Below are 23,942 nucleotides of genomic sequence, written 5' to 3'. Positions count from 1 at the left end.
GTGGGTCAGTTGACGAGTAGTGGAGGACTTCCAAAGCAATTTTTTAAAGTGCTCAGCAAACGTATATTCCCGTGAAAAGGAAGGACTGTAAGAAAAGGGGTAATCTGCCATGGGTATCTAAGGAAATAAGGAAGGCTATCAAACTAAAAGAAAAGACATAGAAAGTGGCCAAACACAGCTTGAAACTAGAAGATTGGGAAACCTTTAGAGGTCAACAGAAAGCCACAAAAAGAGTTATAAAGAAAAATAAGATAAAATATGAGAAAAAACTAGCCACAGCATATAAAGACAGATAGCAAAATTTCCTATAAATATATAAAACAAAAAAAAAGTGGCTAAAGTAAACATTGGTCCTTTAAAGGATGAGAAGGGGCACTTGGATATGGGATATGAGGAAATGGCCGAGGCATTGAACAGGTTTTTTTTATCGGTCCTCACAGTAAGGACACTAATAATATGCCAATAAGTGACAAAGAGATGAAGGTAGGTGTGGATCTGGAAACAATCATTATTACGGAAGAGGTAGTGTTGGGCAAGCTAATGGAGCTAAGCATTGACAAGACTCCTGGCCCTGATGGAATGCATCCCAGGATACTAAAAGAGATGGCGGGAGAAATAACAGATGCAGTGGTGGTAATTTTCCAAAATTCGCTGGACACTGGGGCAGTCCCAGTAGATTGGAAAACAGCAAATGTGATGCCACTGTTTTAAAAGGGAGGTAGACAAAAGATGGGGAATTATAGACTGATTGGCTTAACCTCTATAATGGGGAAGATGCTTGAGTCTATTATTGAGGAAAGATTGGCAAGGCATCTCGATAGAACTGTCCCGTTGGGCAGATGCAGCATGGGTTCATGAAGGGCAGGTCATGCTTAACAAATCTTTTGGAATTCTATGAAGACAATACAAGCAAGGTGGACAATGGGGACCCAGTGGATGTGGTGTACCTAGATTCCAAAAGGCCTTCGACAAGGTGCCACACATGAGGCTGCTGCATATGTTAAGGATGCATGGCATTATGGGTAAAGTATTAGCATGGATAGAGGATTGGTTGACTAACATGAAGCAGAGTGGGGATAAATGAGTACTATTCTGGCTGGCAATCAGTGACTAATGGTGTGCCTCAGGGACCACATGTAGTGTGTCAAAGTTTGCAGATGACACTAAGGTGAGTGGCAGAGCAAAGTATGCGTAGGACAATCTCATTTTGCAAAGGGATGTATATACTTTGAGTGACTGGCAAAGGCCCTGGCAGATGGAATACAATGTTAAGAAGTCATCCATTTTGGTAGGAGTAACAGTAAAAAGGACTATGACATGAACAGTAAAAAGTTGCAGCATGCTGCTATGCAGAGGGACCTGGACGACCTTGTGCATGAATCACAGAAGGTTGGTCTGCAGATACAACAAGTAATTAAGAAGACAAATGGAATTTTGTCCTTCATTGCTGCAGGGGCTGAGTTTAAAAGCAGGGAGGTTATGTTGCAGCTGTGCTGGTGAGGCCACACCTGGAGTACTGTGTGCAGTTTTAGTCTCTTTACTTGAGAAAGGATTGTACTGGCACTGGACAGAGTGTAGAGGAAGCTCACTAGGTTGATTCCGGAATTTTGGGGTTTGGTTTATGAGGAGACACTGAGTAGGCTGGGAATAATGAGGGGGGATTCTTATGGAAACATATAAAATTATGAGGGGAATAGATAAGGTTGAAGTAGAGAGGATGTTTCCATTGGTAGGTGAAGCTTGGACAAGACGGCATAGCCTCAAGATTAGAGAGAACAGATTGAAGACTGAAACTCAGAAGGAACTTCACCCAGACTGATGTAAATCTATGGAATTCCCTGCCCAGTGAAGCAGTTGACATTACTTCAGTACTCGCTTTTCAAACTAACATAGATTTTTTTTTAACAGTAAAGGAATTAAGGGATACAGTGAGAGCATGAGTAAGTGGATCTGAGGCCGCGAAAAGATCAGCCATGATCTGATTGAATGACGGAGCGGGCTCGAGGGGCCAGATGACCAACTCCTGATCCTAGTTCTTATGTTTGTATGTTCTTAGAAATAGCTCTTTTTGCTCGCCTTGCCAAAGTATCCCTAGAAAAATATTTTTAAAAATCAATTATATAAACAATTATATAAAGATATAAATAAATCCTGTGAGGGAGAAAGTTTAGACTCAGTGCCAATTAAGGAATGCTAGTAAAATTCCAAGTGTTTGACATAGAATGTGACTCATTTTAATGTGGAAATATTTATATTCCCATCCATTTGCTGCATTGAATTCCTTCAGGATAAGTGAAGTCTGGACGATAAGTAACTTGTTCAGTGGTCTTTGTTGTATAAACCCCGGTTTCTGGGATTACAGTAAATAGGCTTACAGGAAGTGCTGCTGATTCGAGGGTGACCTCACAGCATCAGCATGATGAATAGGGACTTCCCTTTTAAATAGAAGCTGTCGTACTGTGCTTCACATGTACACTTGGAGGCGAAGCCACTTGTACTGTCAATGAGCTCCTAACGTTTCAGGTACCTGTCTTGGAAAGGAAAGGGACAGTTCTCTCTCCGGCCCAATTGTTAAAGGTGAGACTTTGATTGGCTATTTCAACTGCCACAGTGTAAATTTGCCATAGAACAAACTTGCAGCAATCATCGTTTTATTGACTTAACTTAGATTTGTATGAGTTTAATTTTTGTAGCAAATTTGGAACACTTTAATTCTTTGGAAGATTTTTTTTAACTTTCTCTCAGTATTTGATAATGTGTGAAAAAGAGTGTGAGTTTTTATTTTGTTGGACTTTCGAGGATAAAATAATAAGAAATAGAAGCATTTGACCCTTCAGGTCTGCTCCATTGTTCAATAAGGTCGTGGGTGACCTGATTGTGGCCTCAACTTCACCTTTGCCTGTTCCCCTCTAACACTTGAGTCCATGTTGTTCAAAGGGCTGATGAGCTCAGCCTTAAATATATTCAATGGTTTTAGTCTTGACTGTTCTCTGGTGTGGAGAATTCCAAAGACTAATGGGTTTCTGAGAGAAAAAAACTATTCCTCCCTCCTATATTACACCTTATTCTTACATTATTGTCCTTTCATTCTAAGTAAACAAAAAGCAATGTGTCACAACAAGTGGTCTGACCTCCTGGTGACTGTCTAGTGCCCAGCAAAGCATGGCCATCAGTAATTGAGCTTGAATTGGGAACGTAGAAGCAGAAATGTACTATTCGGCCTGTCAATGATTCACAACTCCCTGAGTAAATTATATCAATCCGAAGTGACTTCACCTTTGTTTTAAATTATGTCCCGTAGTTCTGCACTCCTCAACCCCGGGAAATATCCAAATTTACCTATTTAACTATTCTGTAAGTTTCAATATGATCATTTCTTACCCTTCAAAACTTTGGAGAATACAGATCCACTTTGCCCAATTTATCTTCACAGGACAGTCTCATCATTCTGAGAACAAACTTAGTGGAACTTACCCTCTCCATGGCAATAATACTTGTCCTAAAAGAAACCAAAGAACTATGAATGCTGGAGATCCAAAATAAACAATAACAGAAGATTCAGCAACTGGCAGCATCTGTGGAAAAAATGTTTTGAGTCCTGTAACCCTGGATGTCTTACTATTTTTGAAAAACACTTAACATCTTTTCCTCTTATTAAACTGGGAAACGTTGCATTCTTTCATGTGAAAGAATTATATTATACCCCATCTGCCATGTCCTTGCCTGTTCACCATCCAAACTCTGTTGAAGCCATTTTGCATCTTCCTCATAGCATAAATTTCCACCTATTTGTTGACTTGCTTGCTGAGCTGGTGAGTTTGTTTGCAGATGTTTTGTCACCATCCTTGGTAACATCATCAATGCACTTCCGGTGAAGCATTGGTGTTCTGTCCCGCTTGCTATTTATGTGTCCGGGTCTGACGGGGTTGCTGCTGTCGTTTCCGGCTTGGTTGCTGGCTATGTTTCTTAGTGCTTGGGATATGGGGTCCAACTCTACATGTTTGTTAGTGGAGTTCCAGGTTGAGTGCCAGAATTCCAGAAATTCCTGGGGCATGTCTCTGTTTGGCTTGTCCTAGGTTGGATACCTTGTCCCAGTCAAATTAGTGTCCTTCATTGTCCGTGTGTATGGATACAAGTGATAGCTGGTCATGTCCCTTGGTGGCTAGTTGGTGTTTGTGTACCCTGGTGAGTAATTTCCTTCCTGTGTGCCCTATGTAGTGCTTTTGGCAGTCTTTACATGGTATTTCATATGTAATGTACTGTTGGTTGTGAATATGGGATCGTTAAGATTAGATTAGATTCCCTACAGTGTGGAAACAGACCCAAACAGTCCACACTTACCCTCCAAAGAGTAACCCATCCAGACCCATTTCTCTCTGACTATTGCACCTAACACTATGGGCAATTTAGCGTGACCAATTCACCTAATCTGCACATCCCACGCAGACACGGGGAGAATGTGCAAACTTCACACAGACAGTCGCCTGAGGCTGGAATCGAACCTGGGATCCTGGCGCTGTGAGGCAGCAGTGCTAACCACTGAGTCACCATGCTGCAACGTGCCATTTATACTTGTTAATAGCTGTCATGGTGAGGTAGTCGGTTTGTGGGCAACCATGATACCCAGGGTTGGAGTGTTCTGATGATCATTTCTGATATGCCCTTACTGTTTGGCAGTGTGGCCAGTGTGTCCAGGAGTGTTGTGTCTTCCTGTTGTGGTCTGTCATGTGGGTATTGGCGGACTATGCTTTTTAGGTACCCTTTGTTTCTGAAGATGTTGAGTAGTTGTTTTTCTTCAGCTTTGTGCAGATCCGGGGTTCTGCAGTGTGTTATAGCTCACTTGAACAATGCTGTAATACAACTCTGCCTGTGGGTGTTGGGATGGTTGCTGTTGTAGCTGTTTGTCAGTGTGGGTGGCCTTCTTGTATACGCAAGTCTGGAGCTCCCCATTGGTGTTCTGTTCAACTATTACATCCAAGAAAGGGAGGTGGTCCTCTTCTTCCTTAGAGAATTTTATGCTGGTAAGGCTGTTGTTTATGCGTTGATGGGTTTCCTTTAGCTGAGAGCATTTGGTCATGACAAATGTGTCATCAACATAGTGAATCCATAGTTTTGGCTGGATTGTGGGCTGTGCTGTCTGTTCTAGTCTTTGCATGACAGTTTCAACTATTAGTTCTGATATCGGTGATCCCGCGGGTTTTCCATTGATTTGTTTGTGTACCTGGTGATTAAAGATGAAGTGGGTTGTGAGGAACTTATCCAGTAGTTTGATGGTGCTGCCTTTGCTGTTGCTGTTGGTGTTGTATGTTGCCTGGTCCTTTGAGTAGCGAACCTCGTGTTTCCTTGGCTAAGAGAGTGTTTATGGAGGTGAACATGCTGTCACATCAAAGGAGACCCTAATCTTGCCCTCATCTAGTTTGGTGTCCTTGATGATGGTGAGGAATTCTTGGGCGGAGTAGATGGAGTGGGTTGAGTTGTCCACGAGGTGTTTTAATCTTTGATGCAGTCCTTATCTAGTCTGTATGTCGGTTTTCCTGGGAATCAAACTATGGGTCTGAGGAGGGCCCTTGGTTTGTGTACCTTTGGGAGTCCATAGAAGTGGGGTATGTTGGATCCCTATGGCTTCATTTTCTGGAAATCCATCTTGCTAATTTCTTCCATCCTGTGTAGATTTCTCAGGGCAACTGTGATGCTGTTTTGCAGTTGTGGTGTCCGGTCTGTTGTCATTTGTTGGTAAGTGTCGGTATCTGCTAGTAGTGTCCTTGCTTTTTCAATGTATTATCTTTGTTCAGTATGACAGTCATGTGCCCTTTGTCTGCTGGTTGGATTACAATGATTTTGTCCCCCTGAGTCCTTCTAGTGTTTTCCTGTCTTGTGTGTTGAGGGTGTCTTCTCTTTTTCTGCTTAACTTTGGGGCTACTGTCTGCCTAATGATCTGTTGGGTTTCCTCTCTGAGTCAGCTGTTCTTGAGAGTGGCTTCTAATGCCACTAGGAAGCCCATTTTATTGGTGTCTCTTGGTTGTAATTCAGTCTCAGTGAGCAAGTCAACAATCTCATCCACAACCTGAACCACAAATCTTCTCGAATACTCTGAATACCCACTTAGTTTTGTGTCATCTGTGAACTTGGAAAATTACAACTTTCACCAGATCAGAATCATTGATATATATTGTACTCAGAGTGCAGCAAAGTACTGATCTTTTCGGAACCTCACTAGTGACAGCTTGACAGCGTGAGAATGAACCACTCTGATGCGGCACGGTGGCACAGTGGTTAGCATTCCTGCCTCACAGTGCCAAGGACCCGGTTTGATTCCGGCCTCAGGCGACTGCCTGTGGGAAGTTTGCACATTCTCCCCCTGTGTCTGCATGGGTTTCCTCTGGTTTCCTCCCATAGTCCAAAGGTGTGCAGGTCAGGTGGATTAACCATGGGAAATGCAGGGTTACAGGGATAGGATAGGGGTTGGGAATTGATAGGTTGAATGGCTTGCTTCCACACTGTAGGGATCCTATGATTCTGTTTCCTGTCTGTTTGCTAGTCCTTAATTTATGTTATTACATGATCTCTTGGTCTGAGTGCTTTAAATGTGCTAACTAATCTCCAGTGTTTATTTTTTGTCAAAAGCTGCTTGATTTAAGGGATTTTTCTGAATTTGTCTCCTCAAGCAGTGCTCTTGTACCCTCAAGCAATATGCTATTTCTAAGGTATCGTTCGTTACACGCTAACCAACAAGTTGTACAGGTATTAGTTAGGTATGGCCATCACAGCCAGGACAGAGACTAAAACAAAAACAGAAATTGCTGGAGAAACACAGCACTTTTGACAACATCTGTGGAGAGAAAGCATAACCCAGTGACCCTTCTTTAGAACAGTTAAGACTAATCTTGTTCACCTGTCATTAATTGTTGAGAATTCAAGCCACTTCCTCCTTTCTTCCATTCTGTGCCTCTGTTGCTGCTCCAATTCAACCCCCTTTCAAAATCAGAGGGGTATTTGTCCAGCTCAGATATATGAGGGCAATGAATTTACAATGTTGATCCTAGCATTCTAAAACTATTCCAGAGATCATGAATGCACAATTTATACTTTTCCAAATGATCTGAGATTCTGGAATAGCTTGCAGCCTTTTGTCATTGAGTATCGGTAACCTGAAATATTGCTTCAATTTTACAGGTCTTTGGTTAGATCACTTGATTGCAAGGTCCAGTTTTGGTATCCATCGCTAAGAAAAGTGAGAGAGAGAAAATAGGGAATTACAGGCCAGTGAAAATACTGACATCTTGTATTGAGTACACCTTAAACAAAGGACTCAGAAAGTTAGAGTATGATCAAAGTCAGCTATTTTGTATACACCTGTGATGTATGCACATCACTGATTGGCCAGTGTTTATTGTGCAGCCACCATTGCCCTTGAGCAGGTGGTGGTGAGATGCCATGCCTTCTTGAACTGCTGCAGTCCATTTGGTCTAGGTAGACCCACAATGCTAGGGAGGGGATTGCAAAATTTTTAACTCAGTGACAGTGAAGTAATAATGAGATGTTTCCAAGTCAGAATGGGTGAATGGCTTGGAGGGGATCTTGCAGGTGGTGGTGTTCCCATGTATCTGCTGTCCTTGTCTTCCTAGTGGCCTTGGATTTGCAAGGGTTTAGATCAGAGTGGTGCTGGAAAAGCACAGCAGGTGAGGCAGCATCTGAGGAGTGGGAAAATCGACCCATGTTTGAACCAAGACTATAATGAGGTCAGAAGCTGAGTGGCCCTGGCAGAATCCAAATCAAAAGCAAGAGCTGCTAGACACCACTGTTGATGTTTTCAAGAGTAGAACGATAGGGCAATAAGTGGCTGGATTATCCTTTTTAAGAGCAACAAACAAAGGAAATTGAATTTGACAAATCTATTAAAAGATTTTTTTTTGATGGTGTAACTAATTGGGTAGTAAATAGGACCTTGGAGTTCCCAATGCATTCAATAAAATGTCACAAGAATAGGTTAGTATACAAAGCAAGGGCTTATTAATTTAAAGGGTAATGCATTAATAAATGAAGATTTGATTTATGTAGCAAAAGCATGGTATAATGATAACTTGGTAGATTGTTGCTAATGAGAACCACAAAATTCAAGGTAGCATATGGAACATAGTGTGTGGGGAAATGTAAAATATTCATTTTGATGCTAAGAACAAAAATAGCAGAATCATTTGTAAGAGGTTTGAAACTTACAACTATTAACACCTGTCTGTACTCAAACAAGTAGGTTAGAATGCAGTTAAAGTAACAATTATGAAAGCAAGTAAGATTTATTACGAGGAGACTGGAGTGCAAAAATAAGCAAATATTGCTTCAATTTTACAGGTCTTTGGTTAGATCACTTGATTGCAACGTCCAGTTTTGGTATCCATCGCTAAGGAAGGATATATTTACTTTAAAGGTGAATAAGCAAATGTTGGGTAATTTGATTCCTGAGGTGAAGAGACTATCCTATTGTGAGAGGCTAAGCAAATTAGGCCTAGATCATCTGGAATTTATGTGAGTTGATCACATTGAAACTCAGATGGTACTAAAGCTGCTGTTACCTCTGAGAGGCTGTTTTTCCTGGCTGGAGAATTCACAAGACTGGGACAGAATTTCAGGATAAGAGTTTGATCATTTAGGGCTCAGATAAGAAGAAATTATTTCGCTTCAAGGCTTATGAATTTTTGGAAATTTCTGACTACTGATGGTCCATCAGTTAGTATTCTCAAGTCTGTGAATGACAGAATTGTGGTCTGACAATTGGAGAGCAGATGGGAAAGTGGAGATGAAGTGGAAGATTAGATATGATAGCATAAACGGAGCAACTTCGAAGCAGTGCACAGTCTTGTAGGATGGAGAAGATTGTATATATAAGATAAGGTATCACCATGATAGATTCAAACATGTGGATGAGAGATTCTTATTTGAGAAATGTAATGGACTAAGGAACTGGAAACCACTGTAAAGACAATACGGTGATATATGAGCAATCAGCACTTGAAGCAAGGTGGAATATTGCAACAGTATTTTGGATGAAGTCTATCATGGGTAAAAGAATGGGAGAACAGCAGGCAGTCAAGTCTGGTAGGTTAATACATATACAATAGTACATGAAAGGATGAAATTGTCTTTCCAAGTACAGCACAGACCAGTAATATTCTTGCCTGTGTGACTCACTTTACACACAGGATGGTAAAATGACAAACCAAGGTTTTAAGTGAGTGAGTATTTGTTGGTTTCTAGAAAGCGAAGCACATCATTTTTAACGTCTGAATGAAAACAACATCTGGTAATTCCATGTGATTCATGTTGATGCTCTGAAAATGAGTACAAATGCTTTACTTTATGAAGACATCCCCTACTTTAAGATGGTTACACTCCGCATTCTATAAAATGAGGCAGAAACATTATTGTCAAGCAAGAGTTTAGCAAGGGAGAAATTCAATAAAGGATCTAGTATAATAGTTGAGGGAGGCATGGTCCTTGTCCATCCCACATATTAGTTTGATCTTTAACGTGTACATCTTTAATGTATAACTGTGCCTTATTGCTAAGAAGCTATTGCTCTGTTCTCCTGTCTTAATGCTCACACAGTACTTGATTCTGACGCAAATTATTTTTGCTCACATTTGCAAGCCAAGAATGTTTGCTGATATGTGTCTTTCTTTGAAAAGGGCTTGTGCTATAGTAATTTGCTTTGCAAAGAAATGTTGGCATCTATTGTGAAACCATGAGATCAGAAGAAATAGGAACAGGAGTAGGCCTTTTGGCCCCTCTCTCTCTCTGCAGAAACTGTTGGAAACTCCAGGTGAACTGATGTTATAACTGGAACTTTTGAAGACATCTCAAATTCTTTGATGGGGTGGCCAACAGCTGCCGTTTTGAGCTGGAATATTCTTGTACTCATGAAGTGGGGCTGAGGGAGTTTTCAAGCTGCTTTTAATTCCTGGAAGAGACAGACTCCATTTGAATCACTTCCATTTTCCATTCTGCAACACAGCAGAAATGAAACAGCTTAAAGAAGTGGCAAAAATGTGAAGCTCTGGGCCAAGGAGGAGCTGAAATGAGCAGTGTTTATTGATCTAAGGGAAAGCTGGATAATTGGAACAGAAAGGAATAGAGAGTTATAATGGTAGATTAAGATGAAGAAAATGTCAGAATATGTAAGTGGTTGGAACAACTGTTTTGTTTCTGAATTATGCATTCCATGTAATGCTCCAGGAACTCAGTATTACAGCCAACTCTGATCCTGCTGTCCATCTGCAACTCTCAGTGTTATGAATCCTGGCTGAACAAATATTTGGGCATGATTTAATGGTCATGCCCATTGGCTGCAAAGCTGATCTGAACCCCAATGCAGACCACTTTATTAGATTACTTACAGTGTGGAAACAAGCCCTTCGGCCCAACAAGTTCACACCGACCCTCCGAAGAACAACCCACCCAGACCCATTCCCTTACATTTACCCCATCACCTAACACTACGGGCAATTTAGCATGGCCAGTTCACCTAACCTGCAAACCTTTGGAGTGTGGGAGGAAACCGGAGCACCCAGAGGAAATCCACACAGACAATGTGCAAACTCCATACAGAGAGTTGCCCAAGGTGGGAATTGAACCGGGTCTCTGGCGCTGTGAGGCATCAGTGCTTACCACTGTGCCACCCCGGTGTTACTTCAAGACAAACGAGTACTCACCTGGACAGTGTTGGACCTTCCAGTGAATTCATCCCCAGGTAGAACAGAAATCGTACCCTGCACCCCCTGTCCTTGGAAACTGCAGGCCAATCAGAGGCCAGCAGCTCTCTGGTACTCACAGTGCTACTGTGATCTGTGGCCACTGCTGGTACTCCGCTCAGCCCTTCACTGGGGATATGTGATGCATCCTTGCCAAAAGGTAAATGGATCTATACTGAAGGAGACCTAGTTGGCTGGGTGGTGTGTGAGTGAGCTGCAGAGGGAAAATTGACAACAAGGATTGTCTTCCTCTGTCCTGATGAAAGGTTCCGACCTGAAACGTCAACTCCCCTTCTCCTCCGATGCTGCTTGACCTGCTGTGATTTTTCCAGCTCCACTCGTTATCCACCCTTCCTCTGTTCTTAATCCTGGGATATTTAGTTGGGGCTGTCTGCAGGGATTTCCCCCACCATCCCCCTCTACCCAATCTCCTCTGATAAGCAATAAGCACACCCAACCAGATTTTCTGAGTGAATTTCACAGATCCCATGTCCCACACCTACAGCTGGTAGAGATGTGGACCTTTAAGTGAGTCTTAAATGGTTACTTCTGGCCTCTGGGCAGGAAACCCCCTTCCTAACCTTCCCACTCTGAGCTTGAACAAAGGATACTGGTAAGAAGTGGGATCTCCTCTCTTTCCCCTCCTATCTCATTCCCCCCCCACTCCCAAACCTCACCCCTCCCCCCGCCCCCAGTCTGGCGGGGTCGGGATATTAAATCCCATTATTGGAGTAGGTTAGAGGTTGGGGTCAGTGAGGGAGAGTTGTGAATCACTCATAGGAATGAAAATTTGGAAAGGCAACAGTGATTATTTCTTTCTGAACTGCAGTGGTGACATAAAAGGAAATAAAATCATATCCTGTGCCTGGAATCAGACTGATGAGTCACGATGAGTTAAAATACTCTATGCTCAGCGATGTTTTAATCACACTGCTTGCAGATCAGTTTTCATATCTTGCATTATAGTTCCTTAAATCATCTCATGCTCAGTGTTTAAGCTTATGCTGTTAATGGCAAATAGCATTCATATCCCTACATGATGCTGGCAGTCTTTCTGCGGCAATGAGATGTGGAAATGGAGTCCATGGTTGGGAGGTTGGCTTCCATGATGGTCTGGGCCATCCACACAACTTTCTGTAGTTTTTTACGGTCCTGGGCAAGATCCAGGCTAACAATATCTGCAACCGAGTGATTCTGGACATAACCCCAATGATACTTAATTGCCATTACTGAATCCCCATTTTCAGCAATCCCAGGGCCTGATATTGACCAGGAGCTAATCTGACTGGCTATATGAATGCTGTGACTATTAAGAGCTAGCCAGAGGCTAGGAATCCTGGTGAAAGCAACTCATCTCCCATCTCCACAAAGAAAGTCCTTCTACAAGGCACAAGTCAGGAATGTGATGGAATACTTATCCGGGTAAGGGCAAGCATCAACAAACATTCAAGAAGCTCAACACATTCCAGGCCAAAGCATCTGTTTGGTTGACACCTCATCCATCAAACTAAACATTCACTTCTCCATCATTGACACACAGTAGCAACTGAGTGTACAAGTTACAAGGTGCGCTGCAGTAACTCTGCAAGGTTTCTCAAATAAAACACCAAATAAAACCATCTGGAAGGACAAGGGCAGTAAATACATGTAAACACCAGCTAGATGTTTTTATCCAAACTGCACATCATTCTGATTTGGAAATATTGCTACCATTCCTTCACTGCCACAGAATCAAAATCCTGGAATTCCCTACCTCCCAGTACAGTGGGTGTATCTGTGTCAGAAGTACCTAAGTACTGTGAAAGGTTTTGTTTTGCAAGCAGTACAGGCTAATCATAACAAACAAGGGCATACAGATTAAAGGTGTTTAGACAGAGTGAGGCATACAAGGTTTCAACTGCACAAAAGTGCACAAAAGCTTGGCCAACATTAAATTGAAATTAGAGAGGTTCATTCTGCAATCTAATGTGTTCAAGCTTCTGAATCTTCTGCCTGATGGGAGAGGTTGGAAGAGAGTATTAGTGGGGTGGGAGGGGTCTTTCATGATGTTGGCAGCCTTGTCACAGCAACAAGAGGCGTAAATGGAGTCCATAGATGGGAGGTCGATTTTTGTGATGATCTGGGCTGTGAAGAACAGCTTCTGTAGTTTCTTACGGTCCTGGGCAGAGCAGTTGCCGTATAAAGCTGATTATATTCTATGGTGCATCTGTAAAGTTTGATGAGAGTCCTTATGGACATGACAATTTCCTTAGCCTCCTGAGCCTTCTTGACTGTCTCATCTATGTGGCAGGTCCTGGACAGTTTGTCGGTTTTTGTCACTCCTCGGAACTTGACCCTCTAGACCCTCTCCACCACAGCTCCATTGATGTAGATAAGGGTATGCTTCCCTCCTTTCCTCCTGAGATCAACAATCAGTTCTCTTGTTTTGCTGACATTGAGAGAGTGAGATCGTGATCATTGCACCATGACACCAAGCCGTCTATCTCCTGCCTGTATTCTGACTCATCATTGTTTGATATCCGGCCGACAACTGTGGTGTCATTAACAAATCTGTAGATGGTCTTCCTACAAAATTTGCCTACACGGTTGTGGGTGTACAGAGGGTATAGACAGTGGCTGGGAATGCATCCTTGCTTGGCACCAGTGTTGAGGATCATTGTGGAGGAAGTACTGTTGTCTATTGTCACTGATTGCGGTCTGTAGGTCAGGAAGCTAAGGATCCAGTTGCAGAGGCCGCAGCTGAGACTTAGGGTCTCAGAGTTTTGAGAGTAGTCTGATGGGGATTAAGGTGTTGAAGGTGAGCCTGTAGTCAATAAGTAGGAGTCTGGTTGGAAGAGGAACTAGGGATGGATCACAGTTGCTGGACGAGCCAGTGATTCCCCACTTTCCATGGAATAATAGAACATTGGTACTTTTATAACAGTCAATCCTGGCTAACTGATGGCTTCAAAGGAAACTACATTTCAAATTACTTTAGAATAAAGGTATATCTTTTGAAGGCATCTTCACCCCCCAGAATGTTTGACAACACTGTGGCTTTAAAAGGTGCATTTTTAAAAAAATTTTTTTGATGAAATAATATTGAGACTAAAGGGATGGGTGGTCTGCTTCAAAGCCAATAAAATAATCAGTTTGTGAGGCCTTAGTTTTTTTTAAAGTTAGAACAATAGAAGCAGCATGAATGGGTGGGGTCAAGCTACCACAGTACCAGGATTTTTAGTTCTAGTTTTCTGCAGTAGCTGGGGTCTTGAAGCTGGATGTGGAAGCTCTTATTCATGTCTCTGTTACAGCTAAAAGCTGGGATTCTCTTCCTGCTGCTAGAATCACATGTGAGACAATCTATTTTACTGAATTTGTCTTTGCTAATGGTGTGTTTATGGAATGTTATTCTATTGGAGCAGTTAATTAGTAGTTAAGATGTAGATATTGTTTTGTTAAGTATTTCAATAGAGTCATGGTTAAACTAGTTCTTTTATTTTTGTTTTGTCTGTATTTCGATTATAGTGTATGAATAAGTTCTGTGTTTGTTTCAAGCCTAACAGCGTGACCAATTGAATTGGATCCAGAGCTCAAAGGCTTACACTTATTTTTAAAGACTATCTTCTTCATATATTTTGAGAGAGTTTTGGTCTGGTCCATAACAGGTGTAAGACTGTTTGTGTGGAAGATCAGGATTGGTCAAAGGGCACTTCTTTCTTGCTTACCCCTTTTGATTTCCAGCATGTCAGTCATCCTTTGCTGATTTACTAGCAAAGCATTTCCAGTAAATCCTAACGTTATAAACTTTCGCAATCAGGGCTCATGTTCCCTTTTGTAATTGTCCTTGTTTTCTACTTTCAAACCATTTGTCATGTTAAACCGTGTCACTAGACTTGTAACCCAGAACACCATGCTAAAGTTCTTGGGTGATGGGTTCAAATCCCACTATAGCAGACTATGGAATATGAACTCATAAAAAAAAAATTCAGAATAAAATCCTAGCCTAAACCTGACCATATAACTATTGTCAATTGTTCTAAAATCTTACCTGATTCACTAATGTACTTTAGGAAGGAAACCTGGTCTAGTCTACATGCGACTATAAATCCAACACAATGTGACTGACTTTTACCTGTGCTCTGGTCAATTGGAGATGGCAATTAAAGCTGGCCTGGCCAGTGACATCTACATCTGGTGAATGAAAGAAAGAAAGTTCTCCTAATCCACGTCAGCCTTTACGTTAATCAGAGATCCTCCTGTGTATACATTGATTCAGTTCTGTCATTGACTGCACTTCAGTTACTGTGGGGTTTTGTGAATCTGAGATGAAAAGCAAAAGGTACATTTCAATTATGTCAATTTATTTGTTCTCCGCCAATCCCCCAACAACTGAATATCTAGGTTGTTGGACGAAGGTTCCAAAGATCTCACCCATTTTTGTTATCTCAACCAAATAAACTGGTCAATAAATATCAAGTATCTGTTTATGTTGAAGAGCTTCTGTGATACACCAGGTCTTGACATGCTTGCTAACCCTCCACATATGATCTCAAGGATTGGATATTGTGATCACTGATCTCTCATTGGCCCTTAATTTCTGACTTCCATAAACTTCACAAATTTATATTCACAAATACCCACGTGGCTTTTCGATCTCATGTGGCATTGCTACTACCATCATAATCACTCAAAGACAAGATTATGTTGTATCATTCTTTATCCACATTCCCCTTCTCTGTCCCGATATTAAATCTTTTTTGTCCATCACTGGAAATAGAAGTTTACAAAATCATGAGAGGCATGCATAGGAATAATAGTCAAGGCCTTTTCCCCAGGGTATGGGAGTCCAAAACTGAAGGTCATAGGTTTAAAGTGAGAGGGGAAAGACTTAAAAGGAGCCTAAGGGGAACCCTCTTCATGCAGAGGGTGGTGCGTGCATGGGCTGAGCTGCCCAAAGAAGTGATGGAGGCTGATTCAATTGCAGCATTTAAAAGACATCTGGATGGGAAAATGAATAGGAACATGGGGCAAATGCTGGCAAATGGATCTAGATTAATTTTGGATATCTGGCCAGCATGGAGGAGTTGGACTGAAGGGTCTGTATCCATGCTGTATATTTCTATGATGCTATGACTCTAAAACAACTTGCTCTCAATTCACTAACAGCTACACTTTCAAGATCCCATCTGTCTAGACATTGGCTTTCCTTTTGCCACAGCATTTTGTAGCTAACAATTGGTCACTAACACGTTACTCTGTCTCTGACACCCTAGCCATTGACTCAATAGTGCTTTCATCTTCATTCCCTTACGTCCAAGGTTGCTGACTTGATTGTACACTGCAGAAGACTATTTCAACATTAATTGTCATATCTGACTGGACCATATACATCATGCTGCAATAAGTCTGCAAACTTTCTCTACTACAAAGAATTTTCTTAAAACCCTCTCCCCATCTCCTCCACATTTATCACCAACATGTGAAGAGCTTATGAATGTCTTTGTCACTAAGAATAAGACTATCCATTCAATTGCCTCTGCTGATACCCCCTCCTGCACTCCACTTTCCTCAACCCAGGAACCATTAAGCTATTCCCTAAGTCTTGGCCCTGTACTCACATCTTATTCTCATTTTATTCTATCTCCCACCATTCTCCCAGAAGATTTACCTTCTGCTCCCTCAACTTGATCTCACTGTTCTATTGACCACTCAAATTCCTTTCCTGGGTCTCCATTTTAATTGATGTTCTTAATGGTTCCTGCTTCTCAGGTATTGTTGCCCTGTTATCCATGTCTTCCAACAGCACCACACACCTACCCCTTCTCAAAAAAATGTACCCTTGACTCTTCTGCCTTTGAAAGCTACAACCCTATGTCCAACCTCCCTTTTCTCTCCCAAATATGTGAGCTGGCTGTCACCAAACAAACTGAAGATTAATCTATTCTGGACCTTCATATTTGAATAGCCCCCAGTCAAGTTTCTGCACTGGCCACTGCATTGATAAACCTCATATCAAAAATGTTCAACATGACTGGGCCAAAAGTCCTAATTGACTTGTCTACAGCCTTTGACATGGATAATGCCACCATCCCACTTCAAGGCCACTCCAGTTTTGTCTATCTGGGCGTGACTGCTCTCAGCTGGCATTATTCTTATTTATCCAGTTAATCTCATTGTTTCACCTCCAAACATTTCTCTCTGTTCTCCTAAATGATTGCTTTTGTGTTTTCCTTAGATCACTCCCATTTGTAATCTACTGTCGCTTGACCACAGATCTGAAAACACCACATCCATTCACACATGGAAGCTGATGGTATCCAGCTCTAAGCCATCACTTACTCTCTCGATGCCTCCTCTGACATTAACTTATCACAATGTTTATCTGATATTTAGTTCTGGATGTGGCAAAATTTCTTCAAAATAGATATTGAAAAGGCCAACCTCATGATATTTGGTCTCTGCCACAAATTCCTTCCCTAACCACTGAGCCCATCCATGTCCCTGGCCACTGTCTGACTCTGAACTGGACTTATGTTGAGTCTAAGGTAAAAACAATGACTGCAGATGCTGGAAACCAGATTCTGGATTAGTGGTGCTGGAAAAGCACAGCAGTTTAGACAGCATCTGAGGAGCAGTAAAATCTGCTGTGCTTTTCCAGCACCACTAATCCAGAATTATGTTGAGTCTAAGATTAGCCTCTGGCCATATGTCTTTGTCATCACCAAAGCTGCCAATTTCTACCTCTGGACGTCATCCAACTCTGAATGTGCCTGAGTTCAACTACTGCTGAAACACACATCCCTCCCTATGTTTCCTCTCAACTTGACAATTCCAATACTGTCCTGGTTGGCTTCCCATCTTCCAGCAGGCGAAATTGGGTACTGCAGATGCTGGAAATTACAGTCAAGTTTAAAGTAGTGCTGGAAAAGGACAGCAGGTCAGGCAGCATCTGAGGAGCAGAAAAGTTGACGTTTCGGGCAAAAGCCCTTCGTCATGAGACTTGGTGTCAGATTTAATGTGATTATCATCCAGTGAAGTATTTTAGCATGTTTTACTGCATTGAAGGTGCTACGTTATGTGAAACTTGTGACTGATAACCATGAAGTCATTGTTACCCTTGTCTTCATCACCATTTACCCAATGTAATGACATTCTTGCATTAAATGTGCACCCTGAGCGCAACATATATTTCTGAAACTAAATTGCATTTCCTCTGACTCATTATCTCAATGAACACATTAAAGGAAAATGTCTGTAGCTTTTCATTAGAATGAAAAATAAATGGTTTCATTCTTGCTGCAGTGGCTAATTATGACTTACTTGAGGCTTTTACATGATCTTTTCAGTCACCCTTGCTTGTGCAGTTATAAGAAATCCATCTCATAATGAGTAAAAATTGATGTATAATATCTGTTTTGGAGTTAGATAGTGAACGTGTGTTTTCTTTTATAGTCAGTTTCCAAATCTCCTAAACTTCTGGACAAATCTATTGCGCTTCCACACTGAAAGAGATTAAAAACAGAAAGCGATAGAGAAAATTAGTAGGTGGCAGCACAGTGGCTGAATGGTTAGTACTGCTGCCTCACAGCGCCAGGGACCCGGGTTCAATTCCAGTCTTGAGCGACTGTCTGCATGGAATCTGCACGTTCTCCCCGTGTCTGCATGGGTTTCATCCGGGCGCTCCAGTTTCCTCCTACAATCCAAAGATAGCACTGCTGCCTCACAGCAACAGGGTCCCAGGTTCAATTCCTGCCACGGGTGACTGTCTGTGTAGAGTTTGCACATTCTCCCCGTGTCTGCATGGGTTTCCTCTGGGTGCTCCGGTTTCCTCCCATAGATCAAAGGTGTGTAGGTCAGGTGAATTGGCCATGCTAAATTGCCCATAGTGCTAGGTCCATTAGTCAGTAGGAAATGGGACTGGGTGGGTTACTCTTCAGAGGGTTGGTGTGGACTGGTTGGGCCGAAGGGCCTGTTTCCACACTGTCGGGAATCTAATCTAATCTAATCTAATGTGCAGGTTAGGTGAATCGGCCATGCTAAATTGCTAAAAGTAGTGAGGAATTTGTAGGTTAGGTATATTAGTCAGGGGTAAAAATAGGGTAGTAGTAGAATGGGTCAGGTGAGTTACTTTTTGGAGGGTTGATGTGGACTTGTTGGGCTGAAGGGTCTGTTTCTACACTATAGGGCTTATATTCTTCTATTGTATTCTAGGTCTGGCAACATCTGTGGAGAGAGAAACAGAGTTAATGGTTCAAGGCTGAGCTAGCCCTTTTTCAGAAGTCTTTTAAATGAAATGTACAGACAGACATAAAAACAGAGCACTGAGACACTATTCCAAAGAAAAAAAGCAGATCTATCCTTCAAACAACATCATGAAACAACTTAACTGCTGACCAATCTCATTGCTATTTGTGAAATTTTTGCCAGGCGCAAATTCTCTATCATGTTTCCCACACTCCAGTCATGACAGTACTTTAATTAATTGCTAGAAGTGCTTTGGGAAGTTCTTGGATTGTTAAAGGCATTGCATAATTGTAAGTTTTTTTTGCCTTTAAACTATGCATCGGAAAACCAATTTAAGGCTCTGGGAACATGGGTTCAAATCCCACGACAGCATTTGATGGAGTTTAAATTCGAGCGATAAATCTGAAATATAAAGCGAGTTTCAATTATGGTAAAAAGAAAACTGTCGGTGCTTCTGGTCAAGCCCATCTGGCAGCACAACGGTACACTATCAGGCGGGATTTGACTTGGGTGGCCTCATCAGGAAACCCCATGGCATCTGGTCAAAAATAGGCATGGAAACTTCCTGCTGGTTACCATGTACCATCCTCCATTAGGTGATGAATCAGTGTTCCTCCATGTTGAACAGCACTTGGGGGAAGCACTGAGGGTGGCAAGTGTACAAAATGTACTCTGGATGGCAGACCGTAATGTCCATCATCAAGAGAAGCCAAGCAGCACTGTTGATTGAGCTGGTCAGATCCTAAGAATCAAAGCTGATAGAATGGGTCTGTGGCATATGGTGAGGGAACCAACAAGAGAGAAAAACATACTGATCTCTCCCTCACTGCCGATGCATCTGTCCATGATAGTACGGCTAAGAGTGACTGTTGCACAGTCCTTGTGGAGGAGAACATGTTGATATCACCATCCATCATGTTGTGTGATGCTATCACCGTGGTAAATGGTACAGACATCGAACTCAGGCTCCAAAGATCGAGCAACGTAACCCTGGACATCTCTGTGGCTTTGAGAGCTGGCAGCAGTGATATGAACTCCAGCACAATCTGCAACCCCATGGCCCCAGCATATCCCCCATTCGATCATTACTATCAAGCCAAAGGATTAATCCTGGCTCAATGAAGAGTGCAGGGTGACATGCCAGGAGGAGCATCAGGCATGTCTAAGTGAGGCATGGTGGCTCAGTGGTTTTCAGCTGCCTCACAGCTCCAGGGAGCCGGGCACGATTCCAGCCTCGGGCGACTGTCTCTATGGAGTTTGCACATTGCCCCCATTTCTGCGTGGATTTCCTCTGGGTGTTCCGGTTTCCTCCCACAGTCCAAAGATGTGCAGGTTAGGTGAATTGGCCATGCTAAATTGCCCATAGTGTTCAGGGATGTATAGGTTAGGTGCATCAGCCAGAGGCAAATATAGGGTAGGGGGAATGGGTCGGGGGAGGTTATTCTTCGCAGGGTCGGTGTGGACTTGTTGGGCCGAAGGGCCTGTTTCCACACTGCAGGGATTCTATGATTTTATGTTAACCTGATAAAACTACAAAACAGGTCTCCTTCAATGCCAAACCACATGAGCAGCAAATTGTACAAAGGGCCACTGAAAACAGATTGAATCTAACCTCTGTGATCCTGCCACACCCAGTCATGAATGGTGGGGGACACTTAACAAAGTCACTGGAGGAGTAGGCTCCTCAATCCATCCTCAATGATAGGGGAGCCCAGCACATACATGCAAAAGATAAGGCTGAAGCTTTCACAGCAATCTTCAGCCAGAAGTGCCATGTGGATGATCCATCTTGACCTTCTCTAGAGGTCGCCAGCATCACCAATACCAGACTTCAGCCAATTTCAATCACTCCACGTGATATACAGAAATGGCTGGGTGTACTGGATACTGCAAAGGTCATGGACCCTGTCAACATTCCAGCCATGGTGCTGAACACCTGTATTTTAGAACTTCTAGGAACAGTGAGACGTAGGAACAAGAGTAGGCCATTCAGCCCCTTGAGCTGTTCTGTCATTCAATAAGATCACGGTTGATATGTAGCCTAACTCCATATGCCTGCATTGTGCCCATATCCCTTGATATCCTTGCTTAACAAAATATTGTCTATCTCAGATTTAAATTTAACAATTGAATTAGCATTGACCGATGTTTGAGGAAGAGAGTTCCAAACCTCCTCTACTCTTTGTGTGTAAATGTGCTTCCTAACATCTGTCCTGAATGGCCTGGCCCTAATTCTTCGACTATGGTCTATTATCTAGAATCTTGAGCCAGTGCAACTAGATCATCTTTATCTACTCCGTCTTTTCCTGTGAATGCCCTGAAGGTCTTGATTCGGTCAACACCTAACATTGTAATTTCTAGAGAATAAGGGCGTAATTTATCTAATCTCTCCTCATAAATTAACCCCTGAAGTCCAAGCGTTATCCTTGTAAACTTGCTTGAACTCCCTCCAGGGCCAAAGCATCCTCCCTATGGCAAGGTGCACTGATCTGCTCACAGTACTCTAAGAGAGGTATATGTATTGTTTTGCATAACTGCAGCGTAACGTCTGCATCCTTATACTCCAGCCCTTTAGAAATGAATGACAGTACTCCATTAGCCTTATCAAATATTTTCTGCAGTTGGTCATAGCATTTTAATGAGTAATGCACTTGAACCACCCCCCACCCTTTCCCTCCCAAATCTCGTTGGGCATCCACTGTATTTAATTTTGTGCCTTCCAAAAACAAAACATGTTTTTTTTCTAAAAAAGATAACCTCACATGTGCTTAGGTTAAAATCTATTTGTCACAGTTTTGCCCATTCGCCTGATCTATCAATATTTCTGTTGCAATTTTATGCTGTTGTCAACATTGTCTACAATGCTGTGTCTTCAGCAATTGGATATGTGACTTTTTATGCCATTATCCAAGTTGTTATTGAATACTGTGAATAATTAAGGCCTGAACATGCAACCCTGTGGGACACTATTACTCACATCCCGCCAATTTGACTACTTATTCATTATTATAATTCTCTGTTTCTTTCTACTCACTTTCAATTACTTGCTTATCAATGTCGGTAATTGCTTCACTTGGCTAACAGTCTCTTGTATGGGACTTTGTCAAAGGTCTTCTGGAAGTCCTTATAAACAACATCCATTGACTTACCTCTGTTCACCGCATTTGTCACCTCTTCAAAAAAGCTCTATGGAGGTTTATCAGGCAAGACCTACCCTTCATGAATCTATACTGACTCTCCCCGATTAACTGGAGTTTTCGAGGTAATCAGTTGCCCTATCCTTGGTAATAGACTCCAACAATTCCTCCACCACAGATGTTAGGCTAACTGGTCTGTAAATCTCTGGTTTCCCTCTGCCATCCTTCTTGAAGAATGGAGTGACACGAGCAAATTTCCAATCCAGAAGTACAGCTCCTGAATCCAGGGAACTCTGAAAGATTATGGTTAGGGCATCGGCAATTGGCTCTCCTACCTCAATTGATACCTATGGTTGGAAACCATAGTAGTGATTCATTAATCTGCATTACCACTAATGTCCCCATTATTGATCATTTACTTCAGCTAATTTTATTGAGACTTTATCCCTGGTCTTCTGTTAATTTCTTTGAGACTCATAGCAGGCTATCTTCCTTTTCTGCTGTGACTATTGAAGCAAAACAATCATTCAGATTGACTGCATTTCCCCATGGCCATTGACAATATCCGCACTCCCAGCCTTTGATGGACTAATACTACTCTTAACCAACTGCTCTCATTTACATAGCTATACATTTTCTTCTTATTGTCTTTTATGTATCTTGCATGTTTCCTGTCATTATCCTTTTTAACTGCTTTTCTAAGTTGCTTTGTGGCTCTTGCCACACCCTGAGCTGTCAAAATATAGTTGATACTGTGGTGTAGATATTTATCTTTCAGTCTGCAATGAGTGTTCTAATTTTAAAAACCATCAGCTGCTCTCTTGCTCCCTTAGTCTGAGGGTTCTGGTTTCAAACTCATTACAACCATCTGAGCGCAAAGGTAAGTCTGGAGTTCCAGAGCAGTACCAAGGAAGTGCTGAAATTTCACAGGTACCGGCTCACAATTCACGGTGAGAGTATTGTGTGTGGTTCTGGAATCCATATTATGGGAGGTGTGTGATTGCACTGGAGAGAGGACGCAGAGGAGATTTACCAGGATGTTGCCTGGCCTGGAGAATTTCAGTTATGAAGAAAAATTGTTAAAAATCTCACAACATCATTTTATAGTCCAACAGGTTTATTTGGACATAAAAACATTTGGAGTACTGCTCCTTCATCGGGTAGCTCGTGGAAGAGGCTCATAGGACACAGAATTTATAGCAAAAGATCATAGTGTTATATACTGATACGATCTATTGAACAAACCTACATTGGTGTTAAGTCTTTCATCTTTTAGAATGGGTTGCAGATTTCGGTTGATTAATATGTAAATCCAATAACTTCTTTCAAGTCACATTATCGAGATAATTTAAGGCTTTATTGAAAAAAAATGTGATATGTCAGCTCAGACAATGCATTAAAGGTATGAGGTTAGAGTCTGTATGTATTCCAATCTTGAGTCAGACTGATTCTATTTCCAAAGTAGGAATTTATAAAATGATTATGAAAAATATTGACTGCCTACAAATTGTGTGCTTTTTGAATAAAATATAATATATCTGCAAATACAATTCTGCAAATGCAAATTCAACCCATAGCAAATGCAAATTCAACCCATAGAACAGTTAAATGCGTGGCTACAGGGATGGTGCAGGAGGGAGGGATTCCGGTATTTGGATAACTGGGGTTCTTTCTGGGGAAGGTGGGACCTCTATAAACAGGATGGTCTGCACCTGAACCTGAGGGGCACCAGTATCCTTGGTGGGAGGTTTGCTAGTGCTCGGGGGGGGGGGGGGTTTAAACTAACTCTGCAGGGACATGGGAACCCAGACTGTAGCTTTAGGGTGCAGAACCTGGA

The 23,942-nt window shown here is 42.0% G+C and overlaps 1 protein-coding gene across 1 annotated transcript in view; it reads left to right on the top strand.

Moving 5' to 3' along the window:
- Positions 1-2,459: 2,459 nt before the first annotated feature.
- LOC122550912 (interleukin-5 receptor subunit alpha-like) overlaps positions 2,460-23,942 on the top strand; it is a 67,647-nt gene continuing 46,164 nt past the window's right edge. The window contains exon 1 of the mRNA XM_043692342.1: positions 2,460-2,577. The gene's annotated coding sequence lies outside the window, so the exon portion shown is untranslated. The remainder of the gene's footprint in view (positions 2,578-23,942) is intronic.

The sequence above is a fragment of the Chiloscyllium plagiosum genome, chromosome 6 (assembly GCF_004010195.1).
Source record: "Chiloscyllium plagiosum isolate BGI_BamShark_2017 chromosome 6, ASM401019v2, whole genome shotgun sequence".
NCBI classification, from domain to species: Eukaryota; Metazoa; Chordata; class Chondrichthyes; order Orectolobiformes; family Hemiscylliidae; genus Chiloscyllium; species Chiloscyllium plagiosum.
This window is presented reverse-complemented; position numbering and strand designations above follow the sequence as displayed.